The sequence below is a fragment of the Lithobates pipiens genome, unplaced genomic scaffold, assembly GCF_037356315.1.
Source record: "Lithobates pipiens isolate NorthernLeopardFrog02 unplaced genomic scaffold, aLitPip1_a1.2 Scaffold_25, whole genome shotgun sequence".
NCBI lineage: Eukaryota > Metazoa > Chordata > Amphibia > Anura > Ranidae > Lithobates > Lithobates pipiens.
In genome coordinates this window covers 113,295,936-113,321,183 of record NW_027507787.1, presented here as the reverse complement: position 1 = coordinate 113,321,183, position 25,248 = coordinate 113,295,936, and positions in this window count along the sequence as shown.

The following is a 25,248-nucleotide window of genomic DNA, read 5'->3' as shown; positions in this document are numbered from 1 at the left end:
TGCAGAGCTAGCAGACTTGGATGGGTATTGTTGTGTATAAGCACTCGTACTCAGCACATTGAATAGAAGCAAGCAGGCCAAAGATATCAACAAGCAGAAGGGGTATAGCAACAGTTGTATTTCTATCTCTACTTAGTAACACTTTCGCTGTATGCTTACAGGGAATGAATCAAGCCAGAGCAAAGCAAAGGACACAGCATCAAGCAGTAACTCTTGGTCTAGAATTAAGTTGCTGAATAATTTAATAATCAATGATGTTTAATTATCATTAATAATATTGGTTGATCTGACTACTAACCTTATTGTTTTTAGTGTATAAAGGGAGGCTGAGGCACACAGAGAGGCTATTGTATAAAGACAGGCTAGTGTATACAGAGAGGCTGGAGTATACAGAGAGCTAGTGTATACAGAGAGGCTTGGGTATACAGTGAGGCTAGTGTATACAGTGAGGCTAGTGTATACAAAAGACAGCCAAGTGGATACAGAGAGGCTAGTGTATACAAAGAGGCTAGTGTATACAGAAGACCGGCTAGTGTATATAAAAGACAGGCTATTGTATACAGATAGGCTAGAGTATACAGAAGAACGTCCTGGGTATACAGAGATGGTGGGGTATACAGAGAGGCTAGGGTATACAGAGAGATAGGCTGGGTTACACAGAGAGGCTAGTGTAGACTTTCTAATGTATACAGATGGACTAGTGTGTACAGAGAGGCTGAGGTATACAGAGAGCCTATAGTATAAAGAAGGCTTATATATACAGAGAGGCTAGTGTATACAGAGAGCCTGGGATACACAGAGAGGCAAGTGAGGCTAGTGTATACAAAAGGCAAGCTAGGGTATACAGAGAGACTAGGGTAATAAGAAGACAAGCTAGTGCATATAGAAGAGAGGCATGTGTATACAGAAGACAGGCTGGGGTATACAGAGAGGCTGTGATATACAGAGAGACTTAGGGTAAAAAGAAGACATTCTAGGGTAAACCGAGAGCCTAGGATATACAGAGAGGCTAGGGTATACCGTGAGGCTAGTGTATACAAAAGGCAAGCTAGGGAATACAGAGAGCCTAGTGTAAACAGAAAGGCTAGTGTATACAGAGAGACTTGGTTATAGAGAGAGGCTAGGGTATATAGAAAACAGGATGGGGTATAATTAGAGGCTGTATTTATACTACCCAGTCTTCTGTATACACTGTCAGCTTTGTTGTATACCCAAGCCTTCTGCATATACTAGTTTCTCTAAATGCACTGTCCTTTCTGTATACACTCTCCTCTCTCTATACACTAACCTCTCTATACACACTTACATAACATCTCTGTACATCCTTACATAGCCTCTCTTTAAACTAGCCTCTCTGTATACCCCAGACTCACTATTTACTCTAGCCTCTCTGTATACCCAAGCCTCTCTGCATACACTAGTCTGTAGTCTGTCTTCTGTATACACTAGCCTCTCTGTATACACTAGCCTCTCTTTAAACTAGCCTCTCTGTATACTCCAGCCTAACTGTATACTCTATAAAGAGAGACTAGGGTAAAAAGAATACAGGCTTGTGTAATCCTGGGGTATACAGAGAGGCTATGATATACCGTGAGGCTAATGTACGGAAAAGACAAACAAGGGAATACCGAGAGGCTAGTGTATACTGAGAGGCTAGTGTATAAATAGAGGCTGGGGTACACAGAGAGGCTAATGTATAAAGACAGCCTAGTGTATACAGAGAGGCTGCGGTATACAGAGAGCTTCTGTATAAAGAGATTCTTGGGTATACAGTGAGGCTAGAGTATACAAATGACCGACTAGTGTATTCAGAGAGGCTAGTGTATAAAGAAGACAGGCTAGTGTATACATAAGAACGTCCTGGGTGGCTTATAGAGAGAGGCTAGGGTATACAGAGAGTTAGGCTGGGTTACAAAGAGAGGTTTGTGTAGATTTTGTAGTGTATACAGACGGACTAGTGTATACAGAGGCTGGGGTATACAGAGAGCCTGTGGTATAAAGAAAACAGGCTGGTGTATATAGAGAGGCAAGTGTATACAGTGAGGCTAGGGTTTACACAAAGGCTAAGGTATACCGTGAGGCTAGTGTACACAATAGACAAACAAGGGAATACAGAGAGTACAAAGATGCGTATAAGCGTTGAATAAGACAGAATACAGTCAGAGGCGTAGAAGTCAGAGGTGTAACTAGAAACCTCAGGGCCCCGGTGCAAGAAATCAGGAAGGCCCCCCCGCCGAAAAGCATGATTTTGATACTATATTTTTTCCACTGTACAACAAAGTAAAACATTTCTGTTTCTGATTACAACTTACCGTAACTGTCAAGAGGAAGCTTCTATTAACAACAACTTTACCCGTGCCCAAAAATGCAGCCGTGTCCACCAGTGCAGTCTGTGTCCCCAGTGCAGCCTGTGTCCCCAGTGCAGCCTGTGTCCCCAGTGCAACCTGTGTCCCCAGTGAAAGCTGTGTCACCAGTGCACCCTGCGTCCCCAGTGAAACCTGTGTCCCCAGTGCAGCCTGTGTCCCCAGTGCAGCCTGTGTCACCAGTGCAGCCTGTGTCCCCAATAAAACCTGTGTCCCCAGTGCAGCCTGTGTCCCCAGTGCAGCCTGTGTCACCAGTGCAGCCTGTGTCCCCAGTGCAGCCTGTGTCACCAGTGCAGCCTGTGTCACCAGTGAAACCTGTGTCCCCAGTGCAGCCTGTGTCACCAGTGAAACCTGTGTGCCCAGTGCAGTCTGTGTCCCCAGTGCAGCCTGTGTCCCCAGTGAAACCTGTGTCCCCAGTGAAACCTGTGTCACCAGTGCAGCCTGTCTCATCAATGCAGTGGTGGTACTGGAGGGGGGGGGGGGGGGGCGGTGGTACTGGAGGGGGATGGTGGTCCTGGAGGGGGTGGCGGTGGAATGAAAGATGTTTTTTTTATTATCCTACAATTATCAGTAGACCTTATAGGTTATAGAACTTATAGGTAAGTAGGTTTACCAGGATTTAGATACAGCAATCTCTATAATCTAATAATAACTTTAGCAAAATAAGAAAGGATAATAATGAGACAGTTTATACAGGTCGAGCTTAAATTGAAATGCACAAAATATCTAGTTTACCTTTACATTGTTCAAGGGAGAGTTGAAAAGTAATACCAAGGCCTTGAACAATGTAAAGGTAAACTATATACTCAAAATAGCAAGGAGATGAGACAATTGATGTATAACAGGATTTTTACGTGTCTTTAATCGTGTAGTGAGTATACTCTTAATATAGCATAAGGATGAGAAAGCATAATAAATGGCAGAGTATGACATGGCAAAGAGACAAACTCCATTAGAGATATGAGATCAAAAGTCAAACCCTATTGGTTACCCACAGGTAACCATTAATACAGTCAACACAGCTACATACAGCAAAGAGTGAGCTAATATTATTATTATTATTAGCATACATTATTTAAGAATAAATTGACCTACTTTTAAAATTCTAAAGTGTAAATCGTTGCATTATTCTAAATTTATAGGATGAGTTAACCCTGAGATTGTGATGTCAGCTAAATGTGACAGTTCCATGTCGCAGTCCGTTTCCACTGATTATCAGCTTAATATAAAATCAATAATTGATATCAGTAAATGTTAAGATTGTAAGAAGGTTCACATTAGGATGTAGAATTGATATGGATGTTAATAGTTCCATTTATTTTCTGAAACTTATGTTACGCACGAAGACGGCTTACACTGACTGTTGTCCTTGTATGCTTTGATGTGACTGTAAAATAGTTACATGTTTTATTAAAATAATCAGGATTTTATTGCTTTCTTTTGCTGTTACAACTACAACTCAATCATGTAAACCGTTCCACTGCTTTGCTCTCATTTTGAAGCGGTTAAAAGAAATGTGTTGTCAGTGTGATAGATAAAAAAGATGGTTTTGTGCGAATTTTTATATTACCGTAAAATTAATATGGATGTAAAATACTTCCGTAAATTTTCTGAAACATATGGCAGGAAGAAGGCTTACAGTGACTGTTGTCCTTTTCCAGTTTCAGGCATAATGTCAGACATCAGTAAACCTGAACGTTAATAGTGAGAGACGGTTTAAATTAGACTGTTTTATTAAGACTTTATTGCTTCCCTTTGCTAGTGCAACTACTTCTCAATCATGTTAACCGTCCCACTGCTTTTCTCACATTTTGCTGCAGTTTAAAAAAGTGTTGTCAGTGAGGTTATCAGTGTGACAGTTAAGGTGAAGAAAAAGAACTAATACACAAAATAGAGTCAGAAACATAATCCTATTGCAGAGATTGCATTCCAGCTTAATGTAAGAATAGCAATAAAACGAGAGATAGTTGCATTACTCTTAATATGAAACACAAAAATACTCCTATTGCAGAGACATACCAGCTTGATGTAAGAATAGCAATAAAACTGTTTACTTCGGTAGCAAGAGATAGTTTCATTACTCTTAATATGTGCAGTGAGTAGGGATGAGCCGAACACCCCCCCCGGTTCGGTTCGCACCAGAACTTGCGAACGACCCCCGCGTTCGGTACGAACGTTAGAACCCCATTGAAGTCTATGGGACTCGAACGTTCGAATTGGAAAGTGCTAATTTTAACGGCTAATATGCAAGATAGTGTGCTAAAAAGGGTTTGGCGACCTGCCTCCTGCCTCAGGGGACATGGGTCACTGCAAAAAAAAGTTTTAAAAACTACCGTTTTGGCGGGAGCAGTGATTTTAATGACGATTAAAGTGAAAAAAAAAAAGTGAAATATTCCTTTAAATATGGTGCCTGGGGGGTGTCTGTAGTATGCCTGTGAAGTGCCACGTGTTTCCCGTGTTTAGAACAGTCCCTGCACAAAATGACATTAAACGGAAATAACACCATTTAAAACTGCTTGCGGTTTTAATGTTATATCTGGTTCCTGCAATATGGTTGAAAATCATTCAGAAAAATGGCATGGGTAGCCCTCCCTGCCCATTACCAGCCTATTTGGGTCTTGTACACATATTAAGGGGAACCCCGTACCCATATTAAAAAAAGGAAATGCGTGTGGCCCCCAGGCCCTATATACTCAGAACAGCAGTATACAGGCGGTGCAAACAAGACAGGGACTGTGTAGGTTTGTTGTGTTAAGTTGAATCTGTTTGTCATTTTCAACCGGTACATTTTTAAAGTGTAGCTCCAGTCAAAAAAAATATCTTTAAGCTTTTTGGAAAACATAGGGAAGGGTTATCACCCCTGTATAATTTTGTTTTGTCGTCCATCTTTTTTCATCTCACTTGCTGCTGTCTCCTTGCATTTGCAGGTAGGAGATGTTTGTAAGTTGGATGTTTGAAAGTAGGGGCCTGCCCTATATTATAGCGGTATGTACTGGGTACAGAGCACGCAGACAGCACGCACTATCTCCTAACACTACTGACTGCAAGCTCTATTATTAACCACTTGTTAGCCCAATGTTTGCATAAAGTGAAAGATGAAGTTATGCTGAGTAAATAGATATCAAACATGTCACTCTTCAAAATTGCACATGCCCGTGGAATGGCGCCAAACGTCGCTACTTAAAAAATCCCCATAGGCGACGCTTTAAATATTTTTTTACTGGTTACATGTTTTGAGTTGCAGAGGAGGTCTAGGACTAGAATTATTGCTCTCGCTCTAACATTCTCGGCGATACCTCACATGTGTGGCACATGCGAGCACATGGGGACATGGGCGCTTTAATTTTTATTTTATTTTTTTATTGTTCATTTCACTTTATTTTAGTTTGACATTTTTTTTCCCAAAAATATATTTTTGATCACTTTTATTCCTATTACAAGAAATGTAAACATCCCTTGTAATAGGAATATGGGATGACAGGTCCTCTTTACAGTGAAATCTGGGGGGTCAATATGACCCCACATCTCACCTCTAGGCTGGGAAGCCTGAAATAAAAAATGAAAAAAAAGATTCTGGCTTTGATCGTACTGGCGAGTTGGTAGAAGCACCAGAGGGCGGTGAGGGGTGGGGGGCGTCTATGGCTGGGTACTTCAGGGTATCACCGAGTATGGCTGGGTATCTCTGAGTATGGCTGGGTATGGCAATTTATGGCAGGGTATTACAGAGTATTGGCGGGGTATTGGCGGGGTACTACAGAGTAATAGCAGGGTACTGCAGAGTATTGGGGGTACTGCAGAGTAATGGCGGGGTACTGCACTGCACAGTAATGGCGGGGTACTCGAGTAATGGCGGGGTACTGCACTGCAGAGTAATGGCGGGGTACTGCAGAGTAATGGCAGGGTACTGCAGAGTATTGGGGGGTACTGCAGAGTAATGGGGGTTACTGCAGAGTAATGGGGGGTACTGAAGAGTAATGGCAGGGTACTGCAGAGTAATGGCAGGGTACTGCACTGCAGAGTAATGGCAGGGTACTGCACTGCAGAGTAATGGCGGGGTACTGCACTGCAGAGTAATGGCGGGGTACTGCACTGCAGAGTAATGGCGGGGTACTGCACTGCAGAGTAATGGCGGGGTACTGCAGAGTAATGGCGGGGTACTGCAGAGTAATGGCAGGGTACTGCACTGCAGAGTAATGGCGGGGTACTGCACTGCAGAGTAATGGCGGGGTACTGCAGAGTAATGGCGGGGTACTGCAGAGTAATGGCAGGGTACTGCAGAGTATGCACTGGTATTGCAGAGTATTGGCAGGGAATTGAGGGGTTAAATTCGGTGAGCAGCGATGTGGGCACTGCAGATGCAGCCCACATCGCTGCTGACACCGATCTCTTTCCCCTCCGCTGTACCGATCGGTACAGAAAGGGGAGGGAGGAACAGGCGTCATAACATGACGCCGGTTTGTTTCCAAGTGATCACTCCGTCATTTGACGGAGCAATCACGTGGTAAACGGCCGCTATGAGCGGCCGTTTACCGTGATGCGCCGGGTCCTATGGACCCGGCGGTCACGGATGCTCTCGAGTGCGCACACCTCGGGGCACGCGAGAGCAGAATTCTGGGAGGCCGTTAATTAACGGCCTCTCTGAGCTCTCTGAGTTAAACAACCGCCCTGAATCCGTTAATCGGCAATGGGCAGTTGTTAAGTGGTTAAAGCTAGATCACTAGCTATATAGGTGAGGTGAATATAGTGGTGTATACTGCAGTCAGGGCACAGACAACAACCACTACACAGCAGCAAGATAGGAAATCAGCCAAAAACGATTGGTGTGTACTGTGTTGAAGGTACACAGAATACCCACTGCTTCAGATGCAAAGTAACACACTACAGGAGGCCGCCTTAAAGGCGGCCTTATATAGTGTGGGGCGTGCACTACACAGTCTGAGCTATGATTGGCCACAGGCAGGATGCCTGTGGCCAATCATGGCTCTCCTCGCTGCCGGCGCTGCGATTGGCCAAGCATGCGGGGTCACAGTGCATGCTTGGCCAATCATCGGACAGCAATGCACTGCGCCAACGCAGTGCATTGTGGTCCGCGCGCGCGTCACTCGAATTTTGACGCGAACGGCCAAAACGTTCGGAATTCGCCGAACGCACGAACGACCAATGTTCGAGTCGAACGTACGTTCGACTCGAACACAAAGCTCATCCCTGGCAGTGAGTGTAAGGTAGCAAAAAAGATGGTTTTGTGAATTTTGCATAAACGTAAAATTTGTTGTGGACATTATAACTGTGGGTAGGCTTACCAGGATTTAGAGATAGTAATCTCTATAATATAATAATAAATATAGCAAAATAAGTCAAGAAAATATTGAGACAGTATATATAGGTCGAGATAAAGTGAAAATACAGAGCAGCATAACACGAAATATAGTCTTCTGTATACTCTAGCCTATCTGTATACACTAGTCTGTCTTCTTTACACACTAGCCTCTCTAAATACACTAGTCGTTTGTATACACTAGGCTCACTGTATCCCCCAGCCTCTCTGTATACACTAGCCTGTCTTTATACACCAGCCTCTCTGTGTACCCCAGCCTCTATTTATACACTAGCCTCTCTGCATACCCCAACCTTTCCTCTATATATTAGTATATACTAGCCTCTCTGTATACACTAGCCTCTCTGTATTCCCTTGTTTGTCTTTTCCATACCCTAGCTTCTCTGTATACCCCAGCCTGTCTTCTGTATACCCTAGCTTGTCTTTTATATACACAAGCCTGTCTTCTGTATACACTAGCTTCTCTGTATACCCCAGGCTGTATAACCCAGTATGCCTTTATACAGAAATGAGTCTGCATACAATAGCCTCTCTGTGTACCCCTGGCTCTCTGTATAAACTAGCCTCTCTGTAGCTCTCTGTATACCCCAGCCTCTCTGTATACACTAGCCCGTCTTTATACACTAGCCTCTCTGTGTACCCCAGCCTCTCTTTATATAGTAGCCTCTCTGTATACCCCAGCCTGCCTTCTGTATACACATGCCTATCTTCTATATACACTAGCCTGTCTTCTTTTTACCCTGGTCTCCCCGTATACCCCAGCCTCTCTGCATATTCTAGCTTTTCTTCTGTATACACTAGCCAATCTGTATAGAGCAGCCTGTCTTCTGTATACAGCAGCCTGTCTTCTGTAGTGTCTACCCTAGTGTCTCCATATACCCTAGCCATTCTGTATACCCCTAGCCTGTGTTCTGTATAGGCTAGCCTGTGTTCTGTATACACTAGCCTTTCTTCTGTACACCCTATGCTCTGTTTATACTCTAGCCTGTCGTTGTTTACCTCATAAATGGCAGTGTATATAAAAGACAGGCTAGTTTATACAGAGAGGCTAAGGTATACAGAAGATAGGCTAGTGTATACAGAAAACAGGTTGGGTATACAAAGTATGTATTTTATTTAGATGACAGGCTATTGTATACAGAGAGGCTAGAGTATAAAGAAGACAGGCTAGTGTATACAGGACAGATGCTAATGTATACAGAAAACAGGCTTAGTTATAGAGAGAGACTAGGGTATTCAGAAGAAAACCTAGTGTATATAGAAGACAGGCTTATTTATATAGAAGGCAGGCTGGGGTATACAGAGAGGCTAGTGAATACAGATAGGGTGATGTATACAGAAATGCTAGTGTATGCAGAGAGGCTTGGGTATACAGAGAGGCTAGAGTATAGTATACAGAGAGGCTAGTTTAAAGAGATGTTGGTGTATACAGAGAGGCTAGTGTATACAGAAGACAGACTACAGACCAGTGTATGCAGAGAGGCTTGAATATACAGAGAGGCTAGAGTAAACAGTGAGGCTGGGGTATACAGAGAGGTTAGTTTAAAGAGAGGCTAGCATATACAGAGATTTTAGTGTGTATAGAGAGAGTCGAGTGTATACAGAAAGGGCAGAAAGGGCCTGTCGTTGTTTACCTCATAAATGGCAGTGTATATAAAAGACAGGCTAGTTTATACAGAGAGGCTAAGGTATACAGAAGATAGGCTAGTGTATACAGAAAACAGGTTGGGTATACAAAGTATGTATTTTATTTAGATGACAGGCTATTGTATACAGAGAGGCTAGAGTATAAAGAAGACAGGCTAGTGTATACAGGACAGATGCTAATGTATACAGAAAACAGGCTTAGTTATAGAGAGAGACTAGGGTATTCAGAAGAAAACCTAGTGTATATAGAAGACAGGCTTATTTATATAGAAGGCAGGCTGGGGTATACAGAGAGGCTAGTGAATACAGATAGGGTGATGTATACAGAAATGCTAGTGTATGCAGAGAGGCTTGGGTATACAGAGAGGCTAGAGTATAGTATACAGAGAGGCTAGTTTAAAGAGATGTTGGTGTATACAGAGAGGCTAGTGTATACAGAAGACAGACTACAGACCAGTGTATGCAGAGAGGCTTGAATATACAGAGAGGCTAGAGTAAACAGTGAGGCTGGGGTATACAGAGAGGTTAGTTTAAAGAGAGGCTAGCATATACAGAGATTTTAGTGTGTATAGAGAGAGTCGAGTGTATACAGAAAGGGCAGTACATATAGAGAAACTAGTGTATACATAAGAATGTCTTGGGTATACAACAAAACTATTGTGCATAAAGAATACTGGGTAGTGTATACAGAGAGACTAGTTTCTACAGAAGACAGGCCAGTGTAAACAAACAGGCTAGTGGGCACAGAAGACAGGATGGTGTATACTAGCTAGTTTATACTAGTATACTGAAGACAGAGAGTTTATACAGCATATAGAAGAAAAGCTTCAAAGAGGCTAGAGTATGCAGAACACTAGTGTATACAATGAAGCTATTGTATATAGAAACCTGCTTAGTGTATACAGAGTAGCTAGTTTGTACAGAAGACAGGCTAGTGTATACAGAGAGACAAGTGTTTACAGAAGACACGCTAGTGTATACAGAGAGGCTAGTGTTACAGAAAACAGTTTGGGTTATACGGAGAGGCTTGTTTATACAGAGAGACTAAGGTATACAGAGAAACGAATGGCTAGGCTAGGGCATACGGAAGACAGGCTAGTGTATTCAGAAAATAGGCTAGTGTATATCGTAGACAGGCTATTGTATGCAAAAGATCGGCAAATGTATACAGATACGTTAGTGTATAACAGAGAGGGTAGTTAATATAGAAGCCAGGCTAGGATATAAAGAAGACAGTCATATATACAAACATTAGAAAAAAGGCTGGTGTATACAGAGAAGCTAGTGTATATAGAGGGCAGGCTAGTGATAACAGAAGACAATTTGGTATATACAGAGAGGATAGTCTCATCAATCTTAACACTTACTGATATTACATTATGCTGTCCATTAGAGACGGATCGCGTAATGGAACAGTCACTGATATCAGCTGATATCAGCAATCTCAGGGTTAATTTATCTGATAAATTTAGAATAATGCACAATTTACACTTTGGAATGTTGAAGCTAATTCAATTTTCCCTTAAATAATGTGTGCATTTTAACTGCTTAGCTTACACACTACTGTATTTAGCCATCTAAACTGTATTTATGAGTATCCAATGGGGTTTGAAATTTCATCTACCTCACATCTCTAATTGAGTTTATCGCATTGCCATGTTATGCTTTTTCATCCTTATGCTAAATTTAGATTATACTCACTACACGATTCCACTCATGTAATGATCCTCTAAAATAATAGAAACCTAGTCACGTCGATGCTCATATTTCATGTTATGCTGCAACCATCTAATCTCATTGCCATTCGACATTCTGCCTTAATCCCTTTTTTTTTTTGGTTGGGCCAAACTCCTTAGGAACCCCCCTCCCCCCAACTGCTAGGTCAGCTGATAGCAATCCTCTATCTGCTGACTTTACCAAACCCAATACACACTCTACCTACTTTTTTGATGGTCACATTTATGGACGAATTCACCAAAGCATGTAGTGCAAGGGCCTGCCTCAATACTTTCAAATGCTATATATATATTTTTTACCCTATTATTATCTTGATAGGTAATAGCAGAATGTCAAAATGGGATTCCATTTTGTTTTATTTTTGGTATTATGACACTTCTTACCTGTCCGGTGGGCTGCCAATAGTGTAAGTAAGGAGGGGCTTCCCAAAGTATCACACTTTATTTAGGCATTCAGCTCTTAATCAAGTGGAGAGGGTTACCTGTCCAAAACATCCCCCCCCTCATTTTTTGCAAAGGCCCAACAGATGGGGGGGGGGGGGGTGATGACTCTGATAAGGGGACCTTATACTTTAGGCTTTAAATACTCATTTCCCAAAATGTTATACTGATCTTGGCCAAAAATGTTAGTGTCTAATCTGCTTGCAATGTTGATTAGCAAAATTACTAATTTTTTGTCTTGTTTCACTCCACAGTTTCCTTCAACGCCACAGGAATGGCAGACTGTGGCCTCCCACTTTGCCAGTCGTTGGGACTTTCCCAACGTGCAATTGATGGGAGGTGCAATTGATGGGAAACACGTCTGCATCGTCCCACCCCCCAACTCGGGGTCGTACTATTATAATTACAAGGGGTTTAATAGTATCGTGATGTTGGCGGTGGTGTCAGTGACCTATGAATTCCTGTATGTGGACGTGGGGCAAAATGGCCGGATGTCAGATGGTGGAGTGTTCTGATGGATGGAATTCTACTGGCGTCTCCAGAGTGGCAGTCTGGGCTTGCCACCCCAGAGGAGAATCAGGAAGGACTCCCGTTCGTCTTCGTCGCAGATTAGGCGTTTGCCCTGGCAAACCATCTGATGCGGCCTTTCCCGATGAGGACCCTCACCCTGGACCAGAGGATGTTTAATTTCCGGCTGGCCAGAGCCAGAAGAGTGGTGGAGAACACTTTTGGAATATTGGCCAGCCGGCTCCGCCTTTTTGTAATGCCTATCCACATGGCGGAATATAAAATCAATCACATAGTGCTTGCCTGCTGTGTTCTGCACAATTTCTTGAAAAGACAGTCAGCTAACTATGTGGTCTCAGTTGGCCAAGATGCAGACTTGCCTGAAAATGATAACCTCACGGCCCTTGAAGCTGCTCGTCCTGGCTTGCCCCCCCAAAGCGCCGTGAGGTCTGAACCCAATACATGGAGTACTTTGTGGGTAGGGGGGCCATTGATATGCCAGACAATGTCTGAGAGGCATTTTTGTAATACATTTTTCTTTGAAACTAAAATAATCTTTGTTTTCATTTACTGCTTGGCTGGGTTTTAGGTGTCTCCTAGGTACATTTTAGATTTTTGTTGTTGTGCCTTTTTATACAACAGTGCAAACCCAAGTTCAGAGCGAGATGAGGTGACAGTCTCTTCTTCAGATAATCTTATTATGTTGTGGGTCTGCTACACACACACACACCTTGTTTTTATTAACTAATGTATGTAGTGCATTACTGACCAAAATCTTGCTAATTTTCAGCACCATGGCAGAAATATGTGGTAATGAAAATGGCATGATTGTGAAAATTAACACATCACTGTGGGTGTTATTTACTAAAGGCACATCCACTATGCACTACAAGTGCACTGCAAAAGTAAACCTGAAACTGCACTTGGAGTGCAAAATGGAGTTGCCTTTAGTAAATAACACCCATTGTCAACGAAAACAACAATTTTACTCCAAATACTGCTTTTGCGCATTGAAAAAGGAAGCCACACATTGTTGATAATTTAACTTTTTAATCAAAGCACATTCACATGAGCGTTTAGAAAAGGGTTTTACTTGTTGTATGTACCAACATATTGAGTTTATCAAAAACATTATTTAAGGTAATTTTTTTGTAACTTGGTGTTTTTGTGTAAACAGGCATGTATCAAAGTGTAACATACAGAACACAGGAACTTACAAAGTTCAACTTTGAAAAGTGAAGACAATATCAGACATGAGTATGTACAAACTGGGCTGATATTGCCTTCATCACATGGGGTGTCATCTCTGGAAAAGCCAAATTTGGAAGATGCACACAGTGTGTCAACATGTGCTATCTCCCATCATGGGGGATCAATGTACATGTTTTGGGGCTGCAACCCCTTCATCTCAGCCACTTGCCACAAAACACGTACATTGATCCCCCATGATGGGAGATAGCGCATGTTGACACACTGTGTGCATCTTCCAAATTTGGCTTTTTGTTAAATACAAAAGTTGTTTTTTCAAAACACAACAATAAAACCCTAGCTAGTTTGGGGTGTTTCACACTCTCCCCAAAACATCAATGATGTTCTTCATTTTATTTTGAACATCATTGATGTTTTGCTGTATATTTTCTAAATCCCAATTGCACCCCATTATCTCCCCAATCAGGATCTGGGCACTTTCACTGGTAAAATGTGATTCTTCTTCCACATCAACTACAAAAAAAAGCAAAACAACACACCATGTAATATAAATATGCCGACTTACATTGATGAGCTTACCGGAAGCTGTGGTCTCCGACACTCACCTGTTGTGGTGACAATTTGTCCAACTTCAATGATCTCTCCTTCCTCCTCCTCCTGCTCCTCTGCTTCTGGTGTTGGAATTTCACCTTCTTTGGGAGGTGTGGGGTCCCTGGTGTCCTCAGACAATGTAAAAAGGGAATACTTAGCACACAGAGGGCAGAAATAGCAATATGAAACATTGCTTGGAAGTGTCGTACAATTGTGTTTTTTGGCCGAGTTCAAAGGTGAGAACATTATTGTGGACACTTTGTTAAGCTGGAATACTTACCTGCAGAACGATGTTTCTTACGAACGATTGAAACCATGAACTTGAAAATGGCCATTTTAAACTGTACAACATTAAATCAAAGCACATGGAGCAGTATGCAAGCAAGAATAATCATATGAACACACAACTAATTTTTTGAAGAACACGCTTGCTCCTTCTGTACTGATTGTGCTCCCTCAGTTTCAGGTCTGACTAGCGTTTTCTCAGTTGATCCTTGGATCGTCGTACCCCAAAATTCTTCTGAAGACTCTTCACAACTTTAGTCATGATCTTGGCCTTTCTGATTGAAAGACATGTTGTGCTCTACAAACTATTATTACCTTGTCTCTTCCCATAGTTATCTAGTTTATACAACCCTACTAGGCACACTGATATAAAGTTACTTATGAAAACACACACACACTGCTGCTAGTAAAACACTATCTTATTTATTTCCCAAGAAATTAGGAAAGCTAACATAAAGTATTAAAAGGACATTACAATATCACACAGCTTACGATCAGAACATATAATACAAGAATATGAAAGATACTTATCACACGGTCCTCCGTGAGGCTTTACTGCATCGGCTAGGCTCAGACCAGGAAAGGGCCTTCACCATGAGGTTTAGGCCGGAGCCATCACCCAAAGTAGGCCGAGTCACCACATGGCAGGGTCTTGCAGCAAAAACAGAGAGCATTGTCTGTGTCTGAGCCTTTTCATTCAAACATACACACCCACTCGTAGCCACCCCCATTTGCCTTCCATCCAATAGATTTCGCCAAGAGGTATTCCTTCACATGTATGTCCACTCTTCAGGAAGCATGCTGTATTGTCCACTATTGATCAGTGTCTCTAACGATGAGCCATCCAGCTCGCTCTTACTCCCTTTGAAGCCTGCAATCACACACATCACAGCAGGTGGGTCTGAGTCCAGCTATTGTTCTTATGATTACAAAGCTTTCATGTGCTTCATTCAACTGAGGCTAAGTGGCTACCTCAACCATGAACAAATACCAGAAGTATTATATGAATTCAATCCAACATATACCGCTTTGCGCCTGAAAGGCGCATACCACCATTCTTCAAACACCACTCCTATTGAACAGACCATACCCATCTTAACGCGTGTCGCTCCCCAACCTGTCTCCGATTTAGTACCTGTGGCACAGTCTTTAGCTTGTGTAACATGTGGTTGTTTTCAACGAGCGCTCCAGAGACATCTCCCATGGAACAGTACACAATTGTCTTCTTTCAGCATGTGCAGAAACAGGTCCTATGGAGCAGTCCATAATTGTTTTACCATGTGATGCTTCCCAACATGTGCCGCTTTGCCACTGAGTGACACATCACCACCATTCTTCAGCGACAGCTTCCATGTCACCATTCTGGATCTTCGGTATCTTCAGGACGGCAATACGGGCAGGGGGGGTCCATTCAGTCACCAGCACACATTCAGAGCAATATTTCATCCAGCTCCCAACTACCAAGTTCCGATGAGGGCCTTTCTTGCCCATATTACTAGCCTACACTACACATAGGTCACACTCTATCACAGAAATAAATCAACTTATTACCCTAATATATACATACATATGTGTCCCCTCCAATTATGCACCCTGGTCCCAACCTCCTATAATCTCTTACTGGGAATATGGGTCGAGATTCTGCACACTTGCTCGCAGCGTTGTTGCAGGGCTTTGACTTGGCAGCAAAGTCTCCAACTTGTACACAGAGAGCCTACCGTCAAATCGTCCCTCAACTTGCCTAGACAAATGGGAGACCCTTCTAGATAAATATCGCTTAACTACACATATAAATTGACAACAATGACCAAACCCACACAATTCCACCCCTGTGCCTGGATTTCAGAGATCATGCCCATGGTATACCATGCACCTCTACCTATGGTTAGGCTCAAGCAACCCTCTAGTTCCATGACTAACACTACACTGGTATTCTTTAGGACAAAGAAACAAACTCGCTTATGTCCTAAATAATACCCGGGTGCCTTCTTCCCAGCAACGATCTCTCCATCCATAACACAGAGAGAAATAACTTCCCAACATTATTCGTTCATCCCCATGTATTGAGCAAGCATCCATAGGACATCATGGTCATGCTTTCGACAAAGGGAAATATCAACCTGCCTTCAGCTTTCATCTTCTCTAATCACATGTGTGATATAGCCTCAAATACAACAAGATAGAATCCCCAGTCAGTAAGCCCATTGATGCCGCCAAATATACAGACCAAGTCTGCACTTCTGTGTATGGGAACATACAGCATAACACCTTTCACAATCCAACTTAGTACAGCCCATACAGGCATTCGACCACTACTTTGGATTAGTGTAAGCAACGTGTTTTGGCAAAATCTTACTGAGCGGTGATGCTAACTCATCAGGCCACTGCCCCTCATACAGAGACGGTACAATCAGCTTGATGTTGGCTGATATTTCCACCTGCCACAGAGTGCGCGCCAGAGCCAATGACAGGTTTCTGTCCTCTCTACCAACCTCTCAACATGGTTGACAAAATCCGGAGCCACTCTAACCTGGGTGTTTCTGTGACTTCGTTGAATGTTATCAAGGATGCCATCAATCTCCCGGGGTAACAAAGTCACGCTCCTTCTCTGAAGCTATGGCTGTGAGTTTGTTCCTCAGGAGGCCGATGTCCACTCCATTCACAACACCCATCCCAGCTATTATTCCCCTCCACTATAGTGCTGAATACATCCCTCCTCTTTCGGGTTACTCCTCAGAAATAAGCATCCTGCATGGACTTCATCGCATCTCTGGGAGTAAGTCACTTGTACCATGACCGCACTTGATTCAGTGTATACACAGCACATATAGGGTGATAGGTTTTTATCAACCACAGTGAGATGTTGCAGCGCCATGTGGTGAAGTCATACGGTACCCTGGTAGCCAGCGTTTGTTCCCATTATTTTAACGGAGCATGCTTCTGTGTGTATTCACTGGCATTAACTGTGCAGGGTTTCAACCTCTCAGGTGAGACACCAACCAGGCGTATCTTTCCCATGTCTAGTTCTGGTGTCCCGCATGTCCAGTAACTGAAAGCTTCTCTCTAGGACCGCTATGATTGAGACACCACCCCTACGAGGAAGTTTTCATCCCATTGATGTGTCACCTGGCACCCTTTAGTCTGGCCAACAGCTACCTTATTATGCATAAGTGCCAGCCTGCCTCCTGGGTACCTGCACCATATTAACTCCGTTACATCAATACATGTCATATGTTAAAACCTTCCTTTTTTCAATTCCTCCTTCCAACAAAAAAACACATATTTTACATTTTCATGTTCTGATGGATTGGATGTGTCATATGCCTTCCCCAACCTCCAACCCATTGCACATGTATAAATAACATGTTTGCATTCATCAGGAGAGACTTCAGCAAGAATATTTCACAAGTTCTGTTTCAGATACAACACTCGCACCACATTGTCCATAAGAAAAAACAAGTATTAATCTGAATCTTTCAAGTTTTTCTTTTTCCCTCTCCTGATGTTTATCAGAACAAATTTGCGGTGTGGTGTGGCACAGACAAACTGCCAACCAGATGATCATCTGTCATCCATGTTCCAGAAGCCTCTCCAATTCTCACTCCACCAGGATTCTGGAAGTGAAAAACAAGAGCAGTATCAAATTCTTATCCACAATATCTGCTCGCTTACCATGTTTACTTATAGTTCCCTCCTTGGAACCCAGGACCTTGGCTTGGCTTCTGCAACTTTGACCAAACTATCCCAACAACCATGACCTCTTTAAGCTGAACCCACTGTAAAATGGATCCCCATGGTATGATCAAAAATGTTTAAAACTGAACGTCAATGTTGCTTCTCAAAAACTTCAAATTTTACAAGCTACAAAGACAATGCATCTATCTGTATCTTTACGATGTATGCACTACCCCCTTTCAGGTGACTGGTTCTAACTGAGGGCATTGTCAATTACCCCCCTTTCAGGTGACTGGTTCTAACTGAGGGCATTGTCAATTACCCCCCCTTTCAGGTGGATTAAACCTACTACTTTTCCACCTGAACAAAAATAAAATAGACAACTAAACCAATATCAAAAAAAAAATTTGAGAAGAAAAAATATTTTTTTTTTAAAAAAATGTAAAAAAAATTAAAAAATCTGGCCATGATCACACAAATAACATGACAAGACAACCACCATACAACAATGACAAACACTCAACTTTTAGTTGACAGCATCCATGGACTTTTCTCCTGAGGAGAGTGCTCATTCCAATCTGAAATACAATTAGTTAATGGGGAAAACAAAACAAAACAAAAAACAAAAACAAAACAAAGCATATGTATCTCATCACAACATTGTAGCTTCATTTGTAACTCTTTAGTACTATTTATTTTTCATTGTTTGCAAACAATTACTAACTAATGAGCCCATGGTACCATGTGATAATCGATTATGCATTTACAATAGCCTAACCCCTGTTCTGCTATATTTTCCCACTGTTGTTCTCACTTTGACAGATCTGCAAACAAACGCAAATGTTAGTATCTAAAGCCGTTTAACTTCTTCCATGGTCTCTGGAAAAGGAACACAAAGACAGTGATTACACACAATTATCATGACAATTGACTTTTTAAGTCCCCAAAGCCTTTCCCATTAATTCAATATAGTTGTCATACCTTTTTATACTACGCAGTGGTATTGGAAATCTTTGCCATATTACTCAAGAAAAATGTCAATGCCATTTGTGTCCAATTACATACAAGCCAAAATGGTAGATTAGCCCAGGGTGCAAATATTGGAATGTTCATCCAGTCTTGTTGCTGGCTGTGCTTAGGGTGTGAACTGTCATTTCTTATCTCTCCTTCAGAACTGTGTAATCTGTCCTGGTTGCTATCTTTCATATTAGGCCTTTGAGTTACGCTGTCCCTGTCCTGGGTGGGGGTTTTCATTGTAGATACCTGTACTTCTGGGGTTTCCTGTTCCATGCTAGCAATTTTAAGGGCTTTATGAAATCTATGTCTATGCCTATTCCATTTACTATGTCTGAACTTTCTCTGCCTTCCTGTACCTCTGCTTATTACGGATACATCTGCCTTTGACCCATACTCCCTTTCCCTGGACTCTTGACAGAAGTCTCGGAGGATATTGACAATATTTTGGTAGGATCTAGCATTCCTCAGAGCCATTCTAGTGGGATAGCTTACATAACACTTATTGGCCATTGAGTATATGAAACTTGCATCGTCCTCCAATAAGTCAGGACAGTTGAACACTTTCATATACAATGCAAGATACTCACTGCAGAACAAAATTGGGTCATCTCCTCTCCTAAATTTCATTTGTTGCAAATCACTCATACCATTATCACGACTGTCCACAATACGCTGCAACTCTTTCCTCCGCACCTCTGCATCTGCTACATTATCATTAACTTGTGCCGATAACTGACCTACCAAAGGTCCTGGTAGCCATGCTTTCAGAAGAGAGCATGCATCCTCATTACTCAAATGGAATTTAACTACTAGAGCTTCAAATTTATTGGACAGACTCATTGGTGATTCCAGGGCATTAAATTCACCCAAAATCTGGCACAAAGTAAGTCTCTCTTGGATTGTAATCAAACTCTCATTCTGCCTTGAAGCTATAGGTGCCATAGCAGACCGTGTTTCATCACGGCCCTTCGCCTCATTGATTGTGCAGATATCGCCCAACTGGCATGTTCCTTTGTGCTCATTGAGCGATACCATAACTTTCTCTGTAGTAAGAAGCTGGGAGTGTACATTTGCTAATTCTCTTTCTAAAGACATAACCAACTCTTCCATCTCTGACCACTTCATTTGTAATGACTCTAAAAGTTTGCTCTTCATATCACAGTCCATGCTGTAATTGTGGAGCTGTTCTTGTAGCTCACTGTTTCTCTCTGACAAATCTCCTGCTTTTGCCCGCAATTCATCCATCTCATCACTGGAGGCTGTTGCAATCTTTAGAAGGTTTTCACTGACTTTTGCTATGTCCTGACCCAGACACCTCCTCTCTACTTCCCACTTCCCCCCATTTGCTCAGATATAACTTTAATTCTGAGCAAAACTGCAATTTCATTAGCCAACTTTTCTTTCTTAACTTTTTTTAGCTGTTTGCCCGATAATCTGCTATTATGCTGCTGACACTGAGATAATAGAACCTTATACTGGCTTTCAAGAGTTTCATCTGCACGTGAATTATAACTGGCAGAGGCATACTTTTTAACATATGTATACACAAGTTCCATTTCACAACCATACAATCCACACAATACACACTTCTATTTGTACTAACGTACCAACACTGTATTGAGTACTAAACCAAACTCAATTATCGTTAGCTCTTACAACTCACAAAAAACAAAAACAAATCGCTCTTCTAGCATTCACTATTCTTAATTCGTTACCACTTTTACCTGATATCATTCAAAACAATTAAATTTTTGCCTATCCATAGTACAGACTCACCACACTTATTGTGGCATTATCAGCTGCCTTGTATCCAAGCACTTCTGTCCTGTAAGTTCTATGCAGCTTTTAGTATTACCACATGTTATCTGGGGTGCCATATGAAAGACATTTTGTGCTCTACAAACTATTATTACCTTGTCTCTTCCCATAATTATCTAGTTTATACAACCCTACTAGGCACACTGATATAAAGTTACTTATGAAAACACACACACTGCTGCTAGTAAAACACTATCTTATTTATTTCCCAAGAAATTAGGAAAGCTAACATAAAGTATTAAAAGGACATTACAATATCACACAGCTTACAATCAGAACATATAATACAAGAATATGAAAGATACTTATCACACGGTCCTCCGTGAGGCTTTGCTGCATCGGCTAGGCTCAGACCAGGAAAGGGCCTTCACCATGAGGTTTAGGCCGGAGCCATCACCCAAAGTAGGCCGAGTCACCACATGGCAGGGTCTTGCAGCAAAAACAGAGAGCATTGTCTGTGTCTGAGCCTTTTCATTCAAACATACACACCCACTCGTAGCCACCCCCATTTGCCTTCCATCCAAATAGATTTCGCCAAGAGGTATTCCTTCACATGTATGTCCACTCTTCAGGAACCATGCTGTATTGTCCACTATTGATCAGTGTCTCTAACGATGAGCCATCCAGCTCGCTCTTACTCCCTTTGAAGCCTGCAATCACACACATCACAGCAGGTGGGTCTGAGTCCAGCTATTGTTCTTCTGATTACAAAGCTTTCATGTGCTTCATTCAACTGAGGCTAAGTGGCTACCTCAACCATGAACAAATACCAGAAGTATTATATGAATTCAATCCAACACTGATATTTGGGTTTGGGTAAGGTCCATACTTCCCATCATAGTCGGTCCTCTTCAATATGTCCACCATCTCCAACATTTCTCCAAAAGACATATTTGAGGCCTTAAATCTTCTCTTCCAGGATCGGGACGATTCAGGCTCCGGGCTTTCCTCACCCTCCTCCTCGTTAGTGGAACTCTGATTGCGCACCTGTGTTCTCTCCGCCATGTGCTCTCCCCACTGCGCCGAAAGAGAAGGGGCGGGGAATAGTCTAGAAAGAACGTCAGGGGTGGGCGGAGTTTCATGCATGCGCACTGTATATAAAACCCAACACGCGTGTGTCGTACGTATGATCTGTGAACAGAGGGAGAAGCTGACGCGACGATCGTGCAAATGAAGGTAACATTTTGAACTTGGTACATCACTAGCCTATACTGCTTCTAGATTGAGGCCTAAATTAGTGGAGTTTAGCCTGACATTAGGGTTTGTCTTGTGTTGTGTCTTGCAGAGATTATGGACGGTTTCAATGACCATAGTTTCCTCCCTCTGTTCATCGATCAATACAGGGAGCTGCCTAATCAAAGCACCCTCAATACAAAAACAAACTAAAAAGGCAGGCAGCGCTGGAGAAACTGGTTGAGTTTGTGAAGCCGGTGGTCCCCAGGGCAGACATCCACTATTTAAACGTGAAAATTGGTGGCCTCAGGAGTACATATCTGAAGAAGGTGCTGCAGTCCATGCAATCTGGAGCTACAGCAGATGAAGTTTATGTCCCCAGGCTATGGTATTATGACAGGATGCAGTTTCTGTTAGACCAGGCTGAGGTCAGAGAATCCCTCTCTACCCTTCCTTCCATGCGTCCTATGCTACATTCCACACCCGCTGAGTCTTCCAACGCCCAACCTGGGCCTTCCATTCAGGAACAACTGGAGGAGCCCAGCTTGAGCCAGGTATAGTATTGTTGTACATATTTTGGGAGTAAAAATGAATGATGTTAACTTGATTTTTGCTCACTAATTGCTGATTTTAGAAAGTGTTTCACATATCAATAGACAGTAGTGGCCAAAACCTTTGGGACAAGAATGAAAAATGCTGGGCTCAGAATGATAGTGTTTTCTATTGGTTAACAATTTGCAACAGTCTTGATGAACCAAAAACTAAAACTATGTCCCTTTTTCATACACAGGAAGACATCAGCCAGGAGGAGGGTGTGGAATGCAGCAGCCAGGAGGTGGCTGTGGAAAGTGGCAGCCAGGAGGAGGCAGGGGTAAACGGCAGCCAGGCCGTGGGCAGGTGGAGGAGACTGACAGATTCCCAGGTCCCTCCCCTCCAGGCTTATGGTGTATGTCGAATGTATAAAGAAGATTAGAAGGAGCTGCTAAACTCTATATAGCCTATAGGCGGAGCATTTGATTCTGGAAATGTACGATTGCAGCGTCGTACAGTTTCAACGCTCCCATCGAATATTATTATAAACGTGTATGTTTCAAGTTGCTTTGTCGAATCTCCGTCGTTCATGTCGAATGAATGCTCTACGTGCGTCTCCTCCGCAGCGTTCAGGTGGTCAGCGTCGAATAGAGAGGAGATCGAAAATGGCAGCAACACAAGCTCATGAGAGCGAGATGGAGGCAGTGTCACAGGAGGAGGAAGTTCCTGGGTCATCTACTGTGGCAGCAGGGACAAAGCAGCGCAGGAGGGGCAAACAAGCTGCATCCAGCAGGAAGCGCAACATTACGTGGACTCATATTGAGTCCCAGGTCCTCATAAGGGAAATGCTTCCTTGCTGGATGCAGCTGTGTGGCCCCCGCTCCAGGAAGTCCACGCCTGAGTGGAAGAGGCGCAAGTGGGAGGAGATCTCCAAGAAAGTGGAGGAGATCTACGGACACCAGTGTGACCCGACTGCCTGCCGGAAAAAATTCAGCGACATAAAACGGTAAGTAATGTGTCTGATTTTTTACATTTTTTTTTTACATTTTAACCACTTCAGCCCCGGATGATTTGGCTGCCAAATTACCATGCCACTTTTTGCGATTCGGCACTGCGTCGCTTTAACTGAAAATTGCGCGGTCGTGCGACGTGGCTCCCAAACAAAATTGGCCTTTTTTCCCCCATAAATAAAGCTTTATTTTTTCTTCTTTTTTACTTTTTGCTATAGAAGTATCCCCCCAAAAAAATAAAAAATAAATGTTTTTCCTCAGTTTAGGCCGATACGTATTCTTCTACATATTTTTGGTAAAAAAAATCGCAATTAGGGATTATTGATTGGTTTGCGCAAAAGTTATAGCGTTTACAAAATAGGGGATAGTTTATGGCATTTTTATTAATAATTATTCTTTTTACTAGTAATGGCGGCGATCAGCGATTTTTATTGTGACTGTGACATTATGGCGGACACATCGGGCATTTTTGACACATTTTTGGGACCATTGTCATTTATACAGCAATCACTGCTATACAAATGCAGTGATTCCTATATAAATGACACTGGTCGGTGAAGGGGTTAACCAGGAGGTGGCAGTGTAGGGGTTAAGTGTGTCTTAGGGGCGTGTTACTAACTTTGCAGGGCGTGGCTGTGTGTTAGTGAACACTGATCTCTGCTCCAATCACATGGAGCAGAGATCAGTGTCGCTTGTTGCTAGGCAGAACAGGGAGATGCTGTTTACAATGGCATCTCCCCATTCAGCCGCCCCGTGAGACGATTGCGGGTATCCCCACGGCGATCGAGCCCGCGGGACCCACGACCGGACTCATGGGGGTCCCGACTGGTTGCGCACACGTGATGGCAGGGTGGCATATAGAAGTGGACGTACCTGTACGCCAATATGCCTGCCCGTGCCATTCTGCTGACGTACATCGTTGTGCTCCGGTCGGGAAGTGGTTAACTGACAATTGCATGCTCCTGCGATGTACTACCCAAATTAAATGTATGCCCTTTTCCTGCCACATATAGAGCTTTTATTGGTGGCATTAGATCACAGCTAGGTTTTACATATTTTGTTATTGAAAAAAGAGTTAAATATAAAAAAAAAATGTTATGGTGGCTGGACATAACCAGCTTGCGGACCAGCCACCATATGTGGAGGGGTCCAAAGTGGTTAATGCAAAAGAAACAAGAAAGGAAATTTATACCATACACAGTTCACACAAGCGCCTAATTAGAAAGGTGGACTGGATATCTATATTAATAATATGTACTCGGCCCAATCCCAATCCTGTCTTTTATATTTTATTATGCACCAAAAAAGCATACCTTTTTCTTAAAATGAATTTGTTTAATAAAAAAATGTGAAAATCTTGTGCTACATGAAAATAATGTGCCTAATCCAAAAATTCCATTTGCATTGTTTCATTGTAGTTTCATTATGGAACCAGTTTCTGTTCTCTTTTTGTTTTGCAGTTCCATTGCACGTAAACGCAGGCAGTCGGGGCGCAGAGGGAAGCAGGTGCCTCTCCTCCCCCATGAGGCGGAGCTGTTAGAGGGCGTAGGGGAGGAGGAGATCAACCAGCTCCTGGCTCATCAAGGTTGGTGTCAGCATTGCATTGTGCAGGACGTTTTTTTTTGTCAAGCATCGGATATTTAACATATTGTGTTTGATTTTATTTAACCACTACAGCCCCGGACCAATAAACACCTTAAGGACCAGAGGTCTTTTTTCAATTTCGCACTGCGCTGCTTTAACTGGTAATTGCGCGGTCATGCAATATTGCACCCAAACGAAATTTGCGTCCTTTTCTTCCCACAAATAGAGCTTTCTTTTGATGGTATTTGATTGCCTCTGCGATTTTTATTTTTTGCGATATAAATGGAAAAAGAGCGAAAATTTTGAAAAAAAATGATATTTTCTTC